The 15520-nt window shown below is 40.0% G+C and overlaps 1 protein-coding gene and 1 pseudogene across 1 annotated transcript in view; one reads left to right on the top strand and one right to left on the bottom strand.

The window, feature by feature from the left end:
- Window positions 1-15520, top strand: part of LOC125346230 (cytochrome P450 2C18-like) — a 262366-nt gene that overhangs the window by 174352 nt on the left and 72494 nt on the right. The window lies entirely within an intron of this gene.
- Window positions 2333-15520, bottom strand: part of LOC125342144 — a 32042-nt pseudogene continuing 18854 nt past the window's right edge.

Below are 15520 nucleotides of genomic sequence, written 5' to 3'. Positions count from 1 at the left end.
GTGGTAGGGAATCAGGAATTATGGCTTGTCTACTTTTCATTCACAACCAGAAAAACTTTGATGCTGATTTTGGTCTCTGATGTTAAGAAATTGAAAATAAAACAAGATACAATGAATGCATAAATAGACCTGTCAATGTGAAATCCTCTTGTATAATGCATTGATGCCAATAAAAAGTACAAGGTTAAGAAGGAACAGTATAACAAGCAATAGTTACTTAAATATGTTGACATAATCAGGAATGTCTCATAAGAGTGTTTAAGCTCATGTACAAAACAACCACAGAATGTAAAACTGAAAGATCAACTACTACTAAAATAAGATATGTTGTTAAGAAAGTAATGCTTAAGTAAAGTATGCTTGTAAGGATATCATATTTGTTCTAAATTGACTACATCAGGTAGTTTAAAATTTTAATTTTGGTGGTATTGGGTTTGAACTCAAGGGCTTGCACTTATTACTGCATGGTGCTGTAACTTTTGAGACATATCTCAGTCCTTGCTTTAGTTATTTCTGTAAAAACAGAGTCATATTTAATTTTACTAAAGCTATCTTGGACTATAATCTTCCTACCTATCCCTCCACCAAAGCTAAAATAAGAGTACCCCCTCCCCCACCATGTCTGGCTAGTTTGTTGAAGCAAGATTTTGATATTTGTTCACATTGGCCTCAAATTGCAATCCTATGATTCTTTGCCTCCTAAGGGTCAATTGCCTCCTATGACGGGATTACAAGCCTGAGCCATCGTACTTGGCCTCTTATCTTCTTCATTATGGAAAATCAAGACTTGTTAAAATCCAGTTGTGTACCATTTCATTAGCCTGGTGTAGAGGGATTCTGAGACCTTATGTGGCTATCTTAACCATTTTCATTCTCTCATTATTCTTTGCCTAATGTAAAATTGTTTCCCCTTTAGGTCTTAGAAACTTGAGTCTTAGATATTCAGGACATTAGTTAAAAACATAAACCCCAATTGGTAGAGCTGAGGCTAAAACACACATTTACTATGTCTTATACCCTCCCCTCTGAGGAAGACTTTCAGTTCAAATGAGTTTACAAATAATTTACTAGCTGTGTACTCTGGCTAAATACTTGATTTGTTCTTAATCAAAACATTCAAATAAACATGCATTTAGTACTAATAAATATAGAGATCAGAAAAACTTGCATTTATAACCTTTAGAATTTGAGTGACCCCAGATCCTGGGAGCACATTATGTAGACTGACCCACCTATGTATGCCTGACCCACCTAGCTCTAAATGAATAAAGAATCCCACCACCTTATGTTGGGTAAAGCAAACTCAGCAAGTTTGGTTGAAAATTAGCATTTTTTTATGCCTTGAACAACAGATGTCTCTTTTCTGCTCTGTCTTCTTTCTGCTGAAATGAGGACCCCACATGAGGTTAAGTAGTCTAATTTTGGTTGATATGGATTTTTTTCCTAAGGAATGAGCACAGAAGGTAAGATTGTAACCAAATGGCTTGGGAGATTTGTTAAAGATCACTTTCCTCTATTTGTGAAAATCTTCTCATGGATTATATTCATTTATCACTTATCTATTCTTTTTTTAAATGGAATTTTACTGTCAAGGTGATGTATAGAGGGGTTACAGTTGCATATGTATGGTAGTGAGTACATTTCTTGTCAAACTTTCTCCCCTGTCCCTCATTTTTCTCCCACCTTCCCACCCTCATAATCTCCTCTCCCCTGAGTTGTACAGTTAATTTCCAGTGTAATGTCTTGTGAGTATCGCTGGTGCATTGTTTCACCTTTTATCCTTTGATATTCCCCTTCCCTTCCCTAATTCAGATAAACATATATACAAAAGCCAGGGTACCAAAATCAAATAGAGTGACAACAGGGGGTAAACCATAGGGAAGATAAACAAAAGATTAATACGCAGAAATATGGAAGTATAAATTCACACATGGCTCTAGATTGGCTAAATAATACTTCAAGTTTTCTTTCTTGTTAACAGTAACATCAAAACAGGGTCATAGATCTTAATGTATTTTCCCATGACTCATTCCCATCCTACTTGCCTGCAGGCGGGGTCAGCAACTAAGAATTATCACTCTGTTTTGAAGTAAAACCTCTAGAAACTCTGCTGACAGTCAGCTGATTCTGTCTTTTACCATCCTCCCCTTGCATTCTCTATACTTAGCATGGAGTAGAACAGCAGCTTCTTTGCATTTCTAGTGCCTTCCATCTTCCTCCACACAGGAAAGGAAAGCTGAGAATGGACAGAAAATCAAGAATGCATATCATCAGGAACATAACAGAGGAGAAATGGCTCCAGAAGATCGTCTGTGAATCATTTTGCTGTTTTTCAGTGATTGCATACTAACCACCCAGCTGTAGCTGTACACAGGAAACTGGCACGATCAAAACAAGTGCAATGAAACACGCGGAAGAGCAGGTGTGTTTGTGCAGTGACCCCTGCAAGCACTACAGAGGGGTGAATGGGTTCCTGGATCTTGAGGACAGGGGTGACAAGAGCGTTGAGGGGAGGGCAGGCATCCAGCATGAGGGAAGAAGCAGCCAGTGACCTGGAGGAAGAGCCAGCACAGTAGCAGGCAGACAGTGCTTCTCCTGAGACAGGAATGAAGCAGAGCTGGTACACGGGTGGCAGAGAAGAAAATCCTTTGGCCACTGGGATGGTGTCCAGGTCCTTTGGGTCATCTTGAGATTTTAGATTAAAGTTCTGTAAAATGCTAGTCAGGAATAAAGCCCGCTCCATACAGGCCAGACCCTCTCCTTCACAAATGTGTTTTCCAGGAAAAACAACAACAAGAACAAAAAAAAACACCAGTGGGTAGTTACTCCTGGTATGTAACTGTTACATTAAACCCTGTGTTGCATCTGCCCCAGAAAATACGGTTGTTGGATAGAATTTTGAATGGCTGTTACACAGGCAAATGGACTAACGGTATTCTATCTTCTTGAAGTGTTCAGAGTCAAACCTTTCTCGGTTGGGGAATTCTTTGCAATTGTGTAGCACAGATGTGAGATACATCAGTATGCTAGTGCCCTGGAAACAACACACATGGAAAACCAGGTGAATAAATAAATCATGAAGCTGAGAATTACATTAGAAATCACTCAGCTCTAGTTTCAAAAACAGTGCAATGACATTTCCAATGAGACAGCTGATGCAATCAACAATCAATAGGCTAGAGACAAATCATCAGGCTAGAGACAAAGATTGTGACAATGTATCCTCAGGGCATACCAAAATTGAGAGACTGTAGGAAGGGGTCATTGGGGAGGGGGCAAGTGGGGGAAAATGTAGGAGGTAACAGGTTGAATAAGAAATGTACTTGTCTTACATATGAGACTGTAACCCCTCTGTACTTCACTTTGACAATAAAGAAAAAATACATTATAAAAAACAACATTTGACTTTCTAGTAAATCGGATATTGCAAAACCTTCTGAACTGGCTCCCGTTTTTTTCAAGAGTGGGATCTTGTGCCTGTCGCAACACCCACTCCAGTTCATCACAGTACATTTCACACAACTCCTGTGGATTTTGCATTCAAGGCTAGGATTTGTTTACAGGGAGATTTTTTCAGAGCACATGTTATAGGACTTTAAAAATAAAAATCAAAAGAATGAACAAATGCAGCTATGGTACTCACAGACTCTATGTTGAAAATGGGCAATACAACTTGTGGGTGGAGATGGGATGGAACAGACTGGGAGAGTGAGGGAAGGGGTGATACTGTCCAAAAATAAATGTACTCTTTACCTGACTTACGTAACTGTAACACCTCTGTATACCACCTTTCTAATAACAATAAAAGGGGCTGGGAATATGGCCTAGTGGCAAGAGTGCTTGCCTCGTATACATGAAGCCCTGGGTTTGATTCCCCAGAACCACATATATAGAAAATGGCCAGAATTGGTGCTATGACTCAAGTGGCAAAATGCTAGCCTTGAGCAAAAAGAAGCCAGGGACAGTGCTCAGGCCCTGAGTGCAAGGCCCAGGACTGGCCAAAAAAACCCCAAAAAACAATAAAACAAACAAAAAACATTAAAATAATAAAAACATTAAAAAATCAGTTGTGCTCTTGTAAAAGAAAATCAAGTCCAAACAAACAGGCCTTTTATAATTGTATGTTTCCATTTAAAAATGCAGAGAATTGTTCAGGAAACATTAAGCCTTTGAGTAAACAAAACTGAAGCTAAAATTAGAAAATTTGTCCCTTTTTGTTTTTTAGCATTTCAGGTCAGCATCACTGGCTCATCAAGGATCATCAATGGAAGCAAAAGCAGAGAGAGGGTAACTTAAGCAATTATTCCCACCCAGTATTAAGCTCTTTGCCATGTTTTCAAAACCTATAAAAGCCAAACATCCACAATAAAGGGGTCTGCTAGATACCACCTTACTAAATGAGGGAGTTCGCATACATGGTAGTGGACTAGGTGAATTAATTGCCCCCCCCTCACCAATGTGACCAAGTGTCATACCATGCTGTCTTCATGATGAGCCATATCTGGAATCGAATCCATAAATCACCCTTAGGAATTTTGGAAAGGCTGCTAGTTTGCTTCTTTAGGAAGGCTGACATACTGAAAGAAACAAACAAAGGCAAGGGAATGATTCCTGACTTAGGAGAATAAGATTAATGGGGCACTGGTGGCTCCCATTTGTAATCCTAGCTACTTAGGAAGCTGAGACCTGAGGATCCCAGATTGAAACCAGACCTGCCAGACTGTGGACTCTTATCTCCAATAAACCACCACTTAAGCCATAGCTCAAGTGCTAAAGCAATAGCCTTGAGTAAAAGAAACTCAGGTACAGAACCCTGACTCTGAGTTCAAACCCTACAACTGGCACAGAAACAAACATACAAAAAAGTGGAGCTATCTACAGTGAGTCAAGTATGGAAGCATATCAGGTAACTGAGCAAGACCGTGGCCATGTGAGGTTAGCATGGGCTGCCTATAGAAATTATCTCCCAAAGAAATGAGTAAAAAATAAAGATACCTACATTGTAATAACAATAAAAATGTTAATTATACAGGAAAAAAAACTTTTTAAAATGTTTGCAAGCTACAATGCTGAAAGCACGGCATTGCAAAGAAAATGAAGCACAGTCCAAATGAATCAGAGACATAGTGTTATTCATAGGTTGAAGGAAGTAATAGGCTCTTTTTAAATTAAATATAGATTTCTCTCTCTCACTCTCTTTTTCTGTGGTGTGTGTGTGTGTGTGTATGTGTGTGTGTGTGTGTGTGTGTGTGTGTGTGTGTGTGTCTGTGTCTGTCCTGGGGTTGAACTTAGGGCCTGGACACTGTTCTTGAGAGGATTTTACTCAAGGCTCGCATTCTACCACTTGAACCATAGCACCACTTCTGCTTTTTTTTTGGGGGGGGGGGGAGTAGGAAGGTAGTTTATTGGAGATAAAAGTGTCATAGACTTTCCTACTGAGGCTGGCTTTGAACCACGATCCTCAGATCTCAGCCTCTTGTATAGCTAGGATTTCTGTGTGAGTCATCAGCACCTGGCAAAAGTATGAATGGTTGCAATAATACCTAGAAAAAAAATCTCAGATGAATCTTTTAGGAAATGAACAAACTGAACTTTGAACATTCATTTTGAACTCTTGACATCTGTGAATAGCCAGAAATAATTCTAAGTAGTCAGAACAAATGTGGAAGATTCACACTGTAAGTTATTGAAAGTTATTGTCAAGATTAACAGTCCCAAACTGGACTAAGCATAAAATCTATCACATTGCCACATGAAATCAGTTCCAGCTTCTGTCTTGTGTGTTGGCAGATATCTGAAAGGGCACTGTGAATTTGCGAACACCAGGGGGCGCAAAGGGGCTCATCTTAAGTAGCCTCTGAACTTTGTGTCACGGGTCACTGCATGGGGCCAGTTGTTGGGTGTATGAGATATCAATGTATCTCTGGACCTCGTGCAGCACAGCCTCTGTGTAGGGCATGTGGCTCCTGTCCTGCATGCAGAGGCCCCGATGTCTGCTAATCACATAGTCAATCTTTTCCTGGAAACGACATAAATACTGAACAGTGACATGGTGACAAGAAACACTCGACAGTTCCTGCACCATCAGAACCATAACATTTATGTATGAAATATTCCATGATTTTTGTCTTCGAGTCAGGTGCTAAGAAATAGCATGGCACCCTGTCTTGGGAGGTGCCCTTTGTGTCTTTAATTTTGGTGGGAACCTGGAGAAACATTTTGAATAGGATGATAAAATATAGTGGATTTCTATTTTGTTTTTACAAAAGCGATATAGAAGTATATCTGGTTGCCACATCCAGGAATTATGAGTAAGAAAAAATGATGATTTGTCAAAATTGAAGGTAAGCTTTTAACAAGCATTCCTAGTTAGCCCAATGTGCACTCTTTCTCTGTTAGCACAAAACCCAGTGCACTGGGCTTTTCAGGCTTGGTTTCTCTCTGAAGTGACCCTCTCCTCCTGAGGGAGGAAAGTCACTTTCCTGATGATTGGAGACAAGGAGGAATCTGGAAAGGGAAGACTTCATTTTCAGCCTTGCTTGCTATCTTCTCTGACATCTATTATTTCAAAACAGAAATTTTATAGAGGTTGAAGAAACACAGACAGCAGATCGCTTTCTGTCTTCATTAGTATTACCAGAAAAAATGATATCAATCCAGATTAGACTTATTATTCATATGAATTTGATTTAATTTTTTGTAGTACTGAGTTTGGAACTCAGACCTTTGCTTTAGGTCGATAGTTACTGTTCCACTCAAGCCTTGGCTCCCATTCTTGTTTGCTTTAGTCATTTTACAGGTAACATCTTAAATTTTGGGCTAGGATTGGCCAAACGGAGCCATTTTCCTAACTATAGCCACCTGCTTAGCTATAATTATAGACTGTAGCTCAACAAATGGCCTGTTCATTCAGATGGCATCTTGTAAAGTTTTTGCCTGGGTTGGTCTTTTTTTTTCACAATTTTTTTTAAATTATCAAACTGATACCCAGAGCGCTTACATTTTCATACTTTAGGCATTGGATACATTTCTTGTACTGTTTGTTACCTCCTCCCTAATTCCCCTCTCCCCTCCCCTTTTCCCTTTGCCCCCATGAGTTGTTCAGTAGATTTACAATAAACAGTTTTTCAAGTATTGCTTTTGAAATCATTTGTCTTTTTTACCCTGTGTCTCTTGATTTTGGTGTTCCCTTACAGTTTCCTAGTTTTAATACCTTTATACACAGTTTCCAATGTACTCAGATAAGATACAGAGATAGTGAAGGTACGACCACAGGAAGGGCATACAAGAGGATCATCAATAATACATACAGTGATATAACAATCGTTTCCATAACATGGAGTTCATTTCACTTAGCATCATCTTTTGTGCTGAAAAGGGCATGGCTCTTGGGCTCTTGTGATCTTCTGCTGTGACTAGCCTAAACCTGTGCTAATTATTCCCTATGAGGGAGACCATACAGTCCATGTTTCTTTGGGTCTGGCTCCCTTCACTTTGCATAATTTTTTCCAAGTCTTTGCATTTCCTTACGAATGGGGCAATGTCATTCTTTCTGATAGAGGCATAAAATTCCATTGTGTATATATACCACATTTTCCTGATCCATTCATCTACTGAGGGGCATCTGGGCTGGTTCCAATTCTAGATATGACAAATTATGCTGCGATGAACTTTGTTGTGCTGGTGGCTTTAGTGTGTTCTTGTGTGTCGTCTTTTGGGTAGATGCCCAAAAGTGGGGCTGCTGGGTCATAGGGGAGCTCTATGTATAGCCTCTGAGGAATCTCCAACCGCTTGCCAGAGTGGCTGAACCAGTTTACATTTCCACCAACAATGAAGTAGGGTTCCCTTTTGGCCACATCCCCTCCAACATTTATTATTGTTAGTTTTCTTGATACAGGACATTCTTACTGGGGTGAGATGGAATCTCAATGTTGTTTTGGTTGGCATTTTTTTATGGCCAGTGATATAGAGCACTTTTTCATATGTCTCTTGGCCATTCTCATTTTCTCATCAGAGAAATCTCTTTTTAACTCTTTAGCCCAGTTGTTGATGGGGCTATTGGTTCTTTGCGGTTTTATTTAGGAGGAATGTAATTTTTTTAGTTTTGCATATATTTTAGATATAAGGCCCTTGTCCATTGTATGGCCAGTAAAGATCTTTCCCTAATCTGTCGGCATTCTGTTTATCTTGAGAGCTATGTCCTTTGCCATGCAGAAGCTCTGCAGTTTGATGCCGTCCCATTTGTCCATCCTTTCTTTGATTTGTCGCATTTTTGGGCCTTTATTAAGAAAATTTTGTCCTGTGCCAAGAAGTCCACTGTTTCTCCTACTCCTTCCTTTAGTGTTTTCAGGGTATCTGTTTTAATTTCAAGGTCTTTGATCCATTTGGAATTGATTTTGGATTTTGGTGCAGGGTGATATACAAGGATCTAGTTTTAGTTTGTTGCAGGTGTTGAACCAGTTTTTCCAGCACCATTTGTTAAAGAGGCTGTCTTTCTTCCATCCTATTTTTTTAGCTACTTTATCAAAGATTAAGTAGGCATAGTTCTGTGGGTTCATTTCTGGGTCTTCAATTCTGTTCCACTGGTCTTCAGGCCTGTTCTGGTGCCAATACCAAGCTGTTTTTATTACGGTAGCTTTATAATACGGCTTGAAGTTGGGTATTGTAATTCCTCCAGCACTGTCCTTTCTGTTTAGGATTGTTTTTGCTATTCTAGGTCTTTTATTGTTCCATATAAATATCTGGATTGCATCCATTTTTTCATTAAAAAATTGTGTTGGGATATTAATGGGTATTGCATTGAATTTGTAGATAGCCTTTGGTAGTATTGCCATTTTGACTATATTAATCCTCCCAGTAAAGGAGCATGGGAGGTTTTTCCCTTTCCTTAGTTCTGACTTAATTTCATTTTTCATGTTTTTAAAGTTCTCATTATAGAGGTCATTCACTTTTTTGGTTAAGGTTATTCCATGGTATTTTATGTTTTTTGAGGCTATTGCAAAAGGAGTTGCTTTCCTGATTTCAGCCTCGGCATTCAGGTCATTAGCATATAGAAATGCCATTGACTTTTGAGGGTTTATTTTGTATCCTGCAACTTTGCCAAAGTTTTGGATCAGCTCTAGTAGCTTGGGAGTAGAGTCAATGGGGTTCTTTAGGATCATTTCATCTGGGAAGAGACAAAGTTTAACTTCATCTTTTCCTATTTGGATCTCCTTTATATTTTCTTCTTGCCTAATTGCTCTGGCTAGGAATTCTAGTACTATGTTGAAGAGAAGGGGAGAGAGCAGACATCCCTGTCTTGCTCCTGATTTTAAAGGGAATGGCTTTAGTTTTTCACCATTTAGAATTATACTTGCTGTTGGTTTGTCATAAACTGCCTTGATTATATTCAGGAATGTTCCCTGGAATCCCAGCGTTTCCTGGGCTTTTAGCTTAAATGGGTGCTGGATTTTATCAAAAGTCTTTTCTGCATCCAGAGATATAACCATGTAGTTCTTTACCTTGCTCCGGTTGATGTGGTGGATTACATTAATTGACTTGCATATATTGAACCAACTTTGCATCCTGGGATGAATCCAGTTTGATCATGGTTGTGTGATTTTTATTGATGACCTGTTGAGGTCGATTGGACAAAATTTTGTTGAGAATTTTTGCATCTATGTTCATCAGGGAAATCAGTCTATAGTTCTCTCTCAGTGATGTGTCCTTGCCTAGTTTTGGGATGAGGGTTATACTGGCTTCATAGAATGTGTCTGGTAGTGAACGTTCTCTTTCAATTTCATTGAAGAGTTTGAGAAATATTGGTGTGAGTACTGTTTTGAAGGCCTTGTAGAATTCTGCTGTGAATCCATCTGGACCGTGGTTTTCTTGGATGGGAGATCACTTATTGCCGTTTCGATTTCAATGCTGGATCTGGGTCTGTTCAGAAGGTTTACATCTTCATGATTGAGTTTGGGGATATCAATTTTATCTAGAAAATTATCCATTTCTTCCAGGTTCTTGAATTTGTTGGCATAAAGGTTTGCAAAATAGTCCCTTATTGTGTTTTGAATTTTGGTTGTTTTTGTGGAGATGTTACCTGTTTCATCTCTGATCATGTTTATTTGGGTTGGCTGCTTTCGTTTCTTGGTCAGGTTTGCTAGGGGTCTGTCTATCTTGTTAATTTTTTCAAAGAACCAACTCTTTGTTTTATTGATTATTTCGATGTGGTTTTTTTTGTCTCTAATTCATTTATTTCTGATTTGAATTTAAATATTTGCTTCCATCCATTGACTTGGGGTTTGGCTTGTTGTTCTCTTTCAAGGAGATTAAGATGCTTCCTTAAGTTGTTGAGTTGCTATTTCTCCAGTTTGTTGATGTAGGCACTTACAGATATAAATTTCCCTCTGATTACTGCCTTTGCTGTGTCCCAAAAGAGCTGGTACTTTTTGCCCTCATCTTGGTTGAATTCCATAAACATTTGAATTTCTGTTCTAATTTCTTCAATGACCCACTGATGGTTCAGCAGTGTGTTGTTTAGTCTCCATGTATTGTAAGATTTTCTGTGGTAGCTGTTTGAGTTGAGCTCTAATTTTATTCCACTGTGGTCTGAGAGAATGCAGGGAATGGTTTTGGTATTTCTGAATTTGTACAGATTTTTTTTTTGCTCTAAGATGTGATCTATTTTGGAGAATGTTCCATGTGCTGCTGAAAAGAATGTGTATTCAGTTGGTGTTGGATGGAATATTCTGTAGATTTTGGTTAAGTCTAGTTGGTCTATGCAGGCGTTTAATTCTGTGGTTTCTTTATTCAGATTTTTGTCGTGTTGATCTGTCCAGAGGTGACGGTGGAGTGTTAAAGTCCCCAACTATCAATTTGGGTCTATGAGTGGGGTCTATGAGTGTTTTTAGAGTCAGTAATGGTTGTTTGATGAAATTGGGTGCTCCTGTATTCGGTGTGTAGATATTTAGGATGGTTATATCCTCCTGAAGGAGAGATCCCTTTATTAGAATGTAGTAACCTTCTTTGTCTCTTCTTATTGTTTTTAATTTGAAGTCAATTTTATCTGATACTAAGATTGCAATACCAACCTGCTTATGGGGTCCATTTGCTTGATAGATTTGATTCCAGCCTTTCATTTTTAAGATGTTTACTTTTGCTGGATAGATGTGTCTCTTGGAGGCAGCAGAAAGTTGGATCTTGATTTTTGATCCAACTTATGAGCCCATGTTGTTTGATTGGAGAATTAAGTTCATTAAAGTTGAGAGTTAGGATTGAGAGATGATCGTTTGTTCCTTTCATTGTAGCTATCTTGTTAAAAGCTGTGTCTTCCCATTTCTTTATCTAATATTCTGTTTTACTATTTAGGGTTCATTTCTCTGTCTGTATTGGGATCTTGATTATTTTCCCTGTATAGTACATCTTTGAGGGTTTTCTGTAGAGCTGGTTTGGTGGAGACTTATTGTTCCAGTTTTTCCTTACTGTGGAAGACTTTTATTTGACTTCGGCTATGAATGAGAGTTTAGCAGGGTACAGTGTTCTTGGTTGGTAGTTATTTTTATTTAGGGTTTGGTATACCTCATTCCAGGCTCTTCTTGCTTTCCTGGTCTCCACTGAGAAGTCTGGGGTAATTCTGATTGCTTTTCCTTTATATGTGATTGTTTTCTTCTCGCTAACAGCTTTAAGCATTCTTTCCTTGGACTCTATTGATCCTGTTTTGATCACAATGTGTCGGTGGGATGTCCTATTATGGTCTGGTCAATGTGGGGTTCTAAATGCTTCTTGTATCTGTATAGGCCTATCCTTTTGATTATTTGGGAAGTTCTCGGCTAATATTCTGTTAAATAGGTTGCCTATTCCATTAACTTCTTTCTCTAGGTTTTCCTCAATACCTATTATCCTTAAATTGGGCTTCCTGATTGTGTCTTGAAGCTCCTGCAGTGATCTGTTATGTAGATTGGATTGGTTTAGTATTGATTTTTGATCTTTCTCCATAGATTCTAGGGAATCTTCAGCTTCTGAGATTCGATCCTCTGGCAGCATTGTGCTGCTTTTAGCCACTTGGAAACCCTATAAGGTTGGTCACGACGCCCACCAGGATCCGCCGCTTACTGGGTTGTATAGGCATGAGGCAGAAATAACAGGGCTTTCTCTTGAGTGCCAATTCCACACTCCCAAGTTCTTTTACTGGGCTGGCAGGCCCTGCAGGTAGGTTTGTCTGAAGAGCTAGGGTGTTAGCCAAAGATGGGTACAACCTCCCATGGGGGGGGGGGCAACCTAAGACAAGGGCATTCTCTAGTAGGGCGCCTCCTGCTGTTTTAAAAACAGAAGGGGGAGATGTGTGGCACTGGTTTACAGCGTTAAGAGGTTGTCCTAGCCAGGCCCACCTCAACTCCAGCCCTGGGGCCCCGTGGCTGCTAGGCCTGCCTGCCCTATCCAGGCCTGGAACCAGAAAGGCGGCTATAACCAGCCCTGCCTCTCGCCTCAGCCCACATGTGGGCAAAGATGGTGGCAGGTGATGAACCCATGAGGCGGTCCTGTGGGCCGTGGTGATCACCCCTGGGGGAAGTCCCGTGATGTCACCCCTGATGGACAGCTCAGGCATCAAATCACAGCCCCTACATAGGCGCACGTACCCCCCACCCCTTTTGCCGCCCTTCAACCTGTGTAAAAGAACAGATGATTTCCTGAATAAACGAGTTGGCTCGACCTGCTCCCAGGCTGCCTGTCTGTTCTCTGTGGAGAGGAGGGCGCGTCAGCCCCCTATTTCCAAATCCTGGACCCGTCTGCACGGGGTGTGCATTCCTGTCTCTCCTGCAGGACAGGGGAGCGTGGGAGGCTAAAACCCCCTGGCACCTAATGAGCCACTCCTACTCACTATTAAGACCTACCTACTTCCCCTTTACCCACAGAGAGAAGCTGCCACCTGGATAAGGTGCAGATGCCAAGTAGCTCCTTCTCCCGTTGGAACTATGGCTCCACTAATAAACCTCCTTATGATTCTTCTTCTCCTGCCTGTGATTATCTCCACATGGTCCCCTGGGATGGCCTGGACATACCCTTTCACATACAACATTTAACTTTTTACAACACAGATTTATTTTGGGGCTACAGTAGCATAGCTTGTTAAGCACTCCAGTTTGCAGAAGCATTTTTCCTACTTGACAGGGAAACCTGATCTTTGCTGACCCTCACACTGCCTAACAGTTACCTCTGAAGGCTTCCAGACAGCCCTCAACAGGGACATGATCTCAGGTCCACATCCTATTGGGACAAACCTCCTTTCCTGAACAGATGAATTTATGTGGCTGCCTTGAGCAGATACTGGGGCCTAGGATTTTTGTTAACTTTAAACTATTCCCCATTTGATAAACCTAGCTTTTTACTACCCACTATAACAGATGACTGACAGGCAAGGGTATAAGTTCCTGCCCAATTACAAAGTAGACAGGTATGGGCATTAGATTGGCATGCTTATGATTACTTTCCAAAGGCCAAGCACAAGTGACTCCATTTAGGATTTGACACCCTCTCCTCTTCTCTGCTCAGTGCCTTCCAATTGCCTCTAGATGTCCCCACATCACAAGAGCAAGAGGTGTCTTCTCCCTGATGGGATAATACCCCAGTTTTCATTTCTTTTATTGGTCCTTGGCCTGAACTCAGGGCCTGGGCACTAGCCCTGAGCTCTTTTGCTCAAGGCTAGCACTCTACCACCTTGAGCCACCTTGCGGCTTCCAGCATTTGCTGGATTTTTAGGAATAAGAGTCTTACAGGGAGTTTGCTGCCTGGTCAGGTTTCAAACTGCAACCCTCAGATCAAATGAGCATTTGCCAAAAGCCCCTATTACTTCCAATTGAAGCAACAAAGAGATCAATAGAAAAAGGTTTTAAGCAGGGCTTATCAAACGTATTAAGAATCAAAGTTAAATCTGACAAACTTGTAAGAGTCATCTGTCCCTCTGTGTGCTCTCTGTAATTGCTACAGAAGATCCATAAAAGCAAATCTGTTTAACATTGAGTTTTGAAACATTTAGAACAATTTTACTTTCCAAATTCCCTTTAATTCAATTTGCATTTAAAATAACCCTTAAAAACCTTCAGCTAACATTCCTCTTTAATGCAATGTAGTAATTCACTGAAACACTTGGTAATGCCCATTTACCTTTTTGCAGTCTGAGCTTTAACCTCCTTCCCCCCATTTTTTTTTTTTTTTTTTGCAGTTTGAGTTAACGCTTAGGAAACTGACACAGTTTTTCCTAATGTACAAATTATATGTGGCCTGGCACTACCCTAAGAGCCCAGACTTAACAAACTTAAGAAATCTCAGACCATCTTTTTTTTTTTTTAACTTTTTAGAAGCTGTATCTAATTACAGAATAGTATTGAAATTTAGAGTTCTGTGTGCTAACTTATACTGAGACCAAATTACATTACACAGAGAGATTAACCAGTTTTTAAATTTCCTTTTTTCTTTTGTTTGTTTGTTTTTTGCCAGTCCTAGGGCTTGAACTCAGGGCCTGAGCACTGTCTTTGAACTTCTTTTGCTCAAGACTAGCACCCTACCACTTGAGCCACAGTGCCACTTCTGGCTTTTATATGGTACTGAGGAATCAAACCCAAGGCTCCATGCATGCTAGGCAAGCATTCTACGACTAAGACAAATTCCCAGCCCTTAAAAAAAATTTTTAACCCTTCTTTTTAAAGCTTTATTCACATTTTAAATATATCCCAAGGGGTAATTTTTAGGAATGTGAATCACATTACCATCAGGCAAGAAAAAAACATAAGCGAAGATAAATAACACCAGCTATATTTGCCATGTCCTAGAAAGAGGGCATACCCAGCTCCCAGGGGATGGGGGATGATCTTTTTTCCTAGGATGTCCCCAGAGAAGCTGAAATGAACCACTGTTTTCTCTTGATTACTTCCTGAGATAGAAACTAAAGCAGTTTCCAGACAATGTCTTTGATGGTGATAAACCTTTATGCTTATATTTATGATATTTAGCCCTAAATATTAATAGTAGAGATAACTGAAATAAAAACCCTAAGTTCCCAAGAGAATTACATTTTTGCTAAGCCAGATCACTCTTCATAAAAGTGTTAGCAGCTTTATGCATTGCAATGCCTGATTACCTGAACATGTTTATACAAACATACAAATACACAAATGTCTTAAAGTACACAAAAATGAATGTGAGCCATAGTTTTCTGGAATTTCAGTGCCAAGCGACATTTTGCCTATAACAATATAGAACCACGTGATCAGAATTAGAAAAACTTAGAGACTTTTGCCAACAAGCTAGCAGAATCTCTTACTCTTACAGCTAGCCAAGACTTAGATGTTAAGACTTAGCCTCTGCCCTGTTCCAAGTATCCTGCAAAAATAGGCGATTAGCAAGGCATGTTAGCATATGACTTAACCTTGGAATACTCTTAGATGAAGGAGGAGGAGGAGGAGTAAGCTTCCAAACTACCAAGGTTAACTAGTGGTCCAAACCAGGCCTCTGGTGACTCATGCCCCACCTCCGACTGCTGCAGCCT

The sequence above is a fragment of the Perognathus longimembris genome, chromosome 2 (genome assembly GCF_023159225.1).
Source record: "Perognathus longimembris pacificus isolate PPM17 chromosome 2, ASM2315922v1, whole genome shotgun sequence".
In the NCBI taxonomy this organism is placed as follows: Eukaryota; Metazoa; Chordata; class Mammalia; order Rodentia; family Heteromyidae; genus Perognathus; species Perognathus longimembris.
Note: the sequence above shows the minus strand (reverse complement) of the source record. Positions and strands in the feature narration are given on the sequence as shown.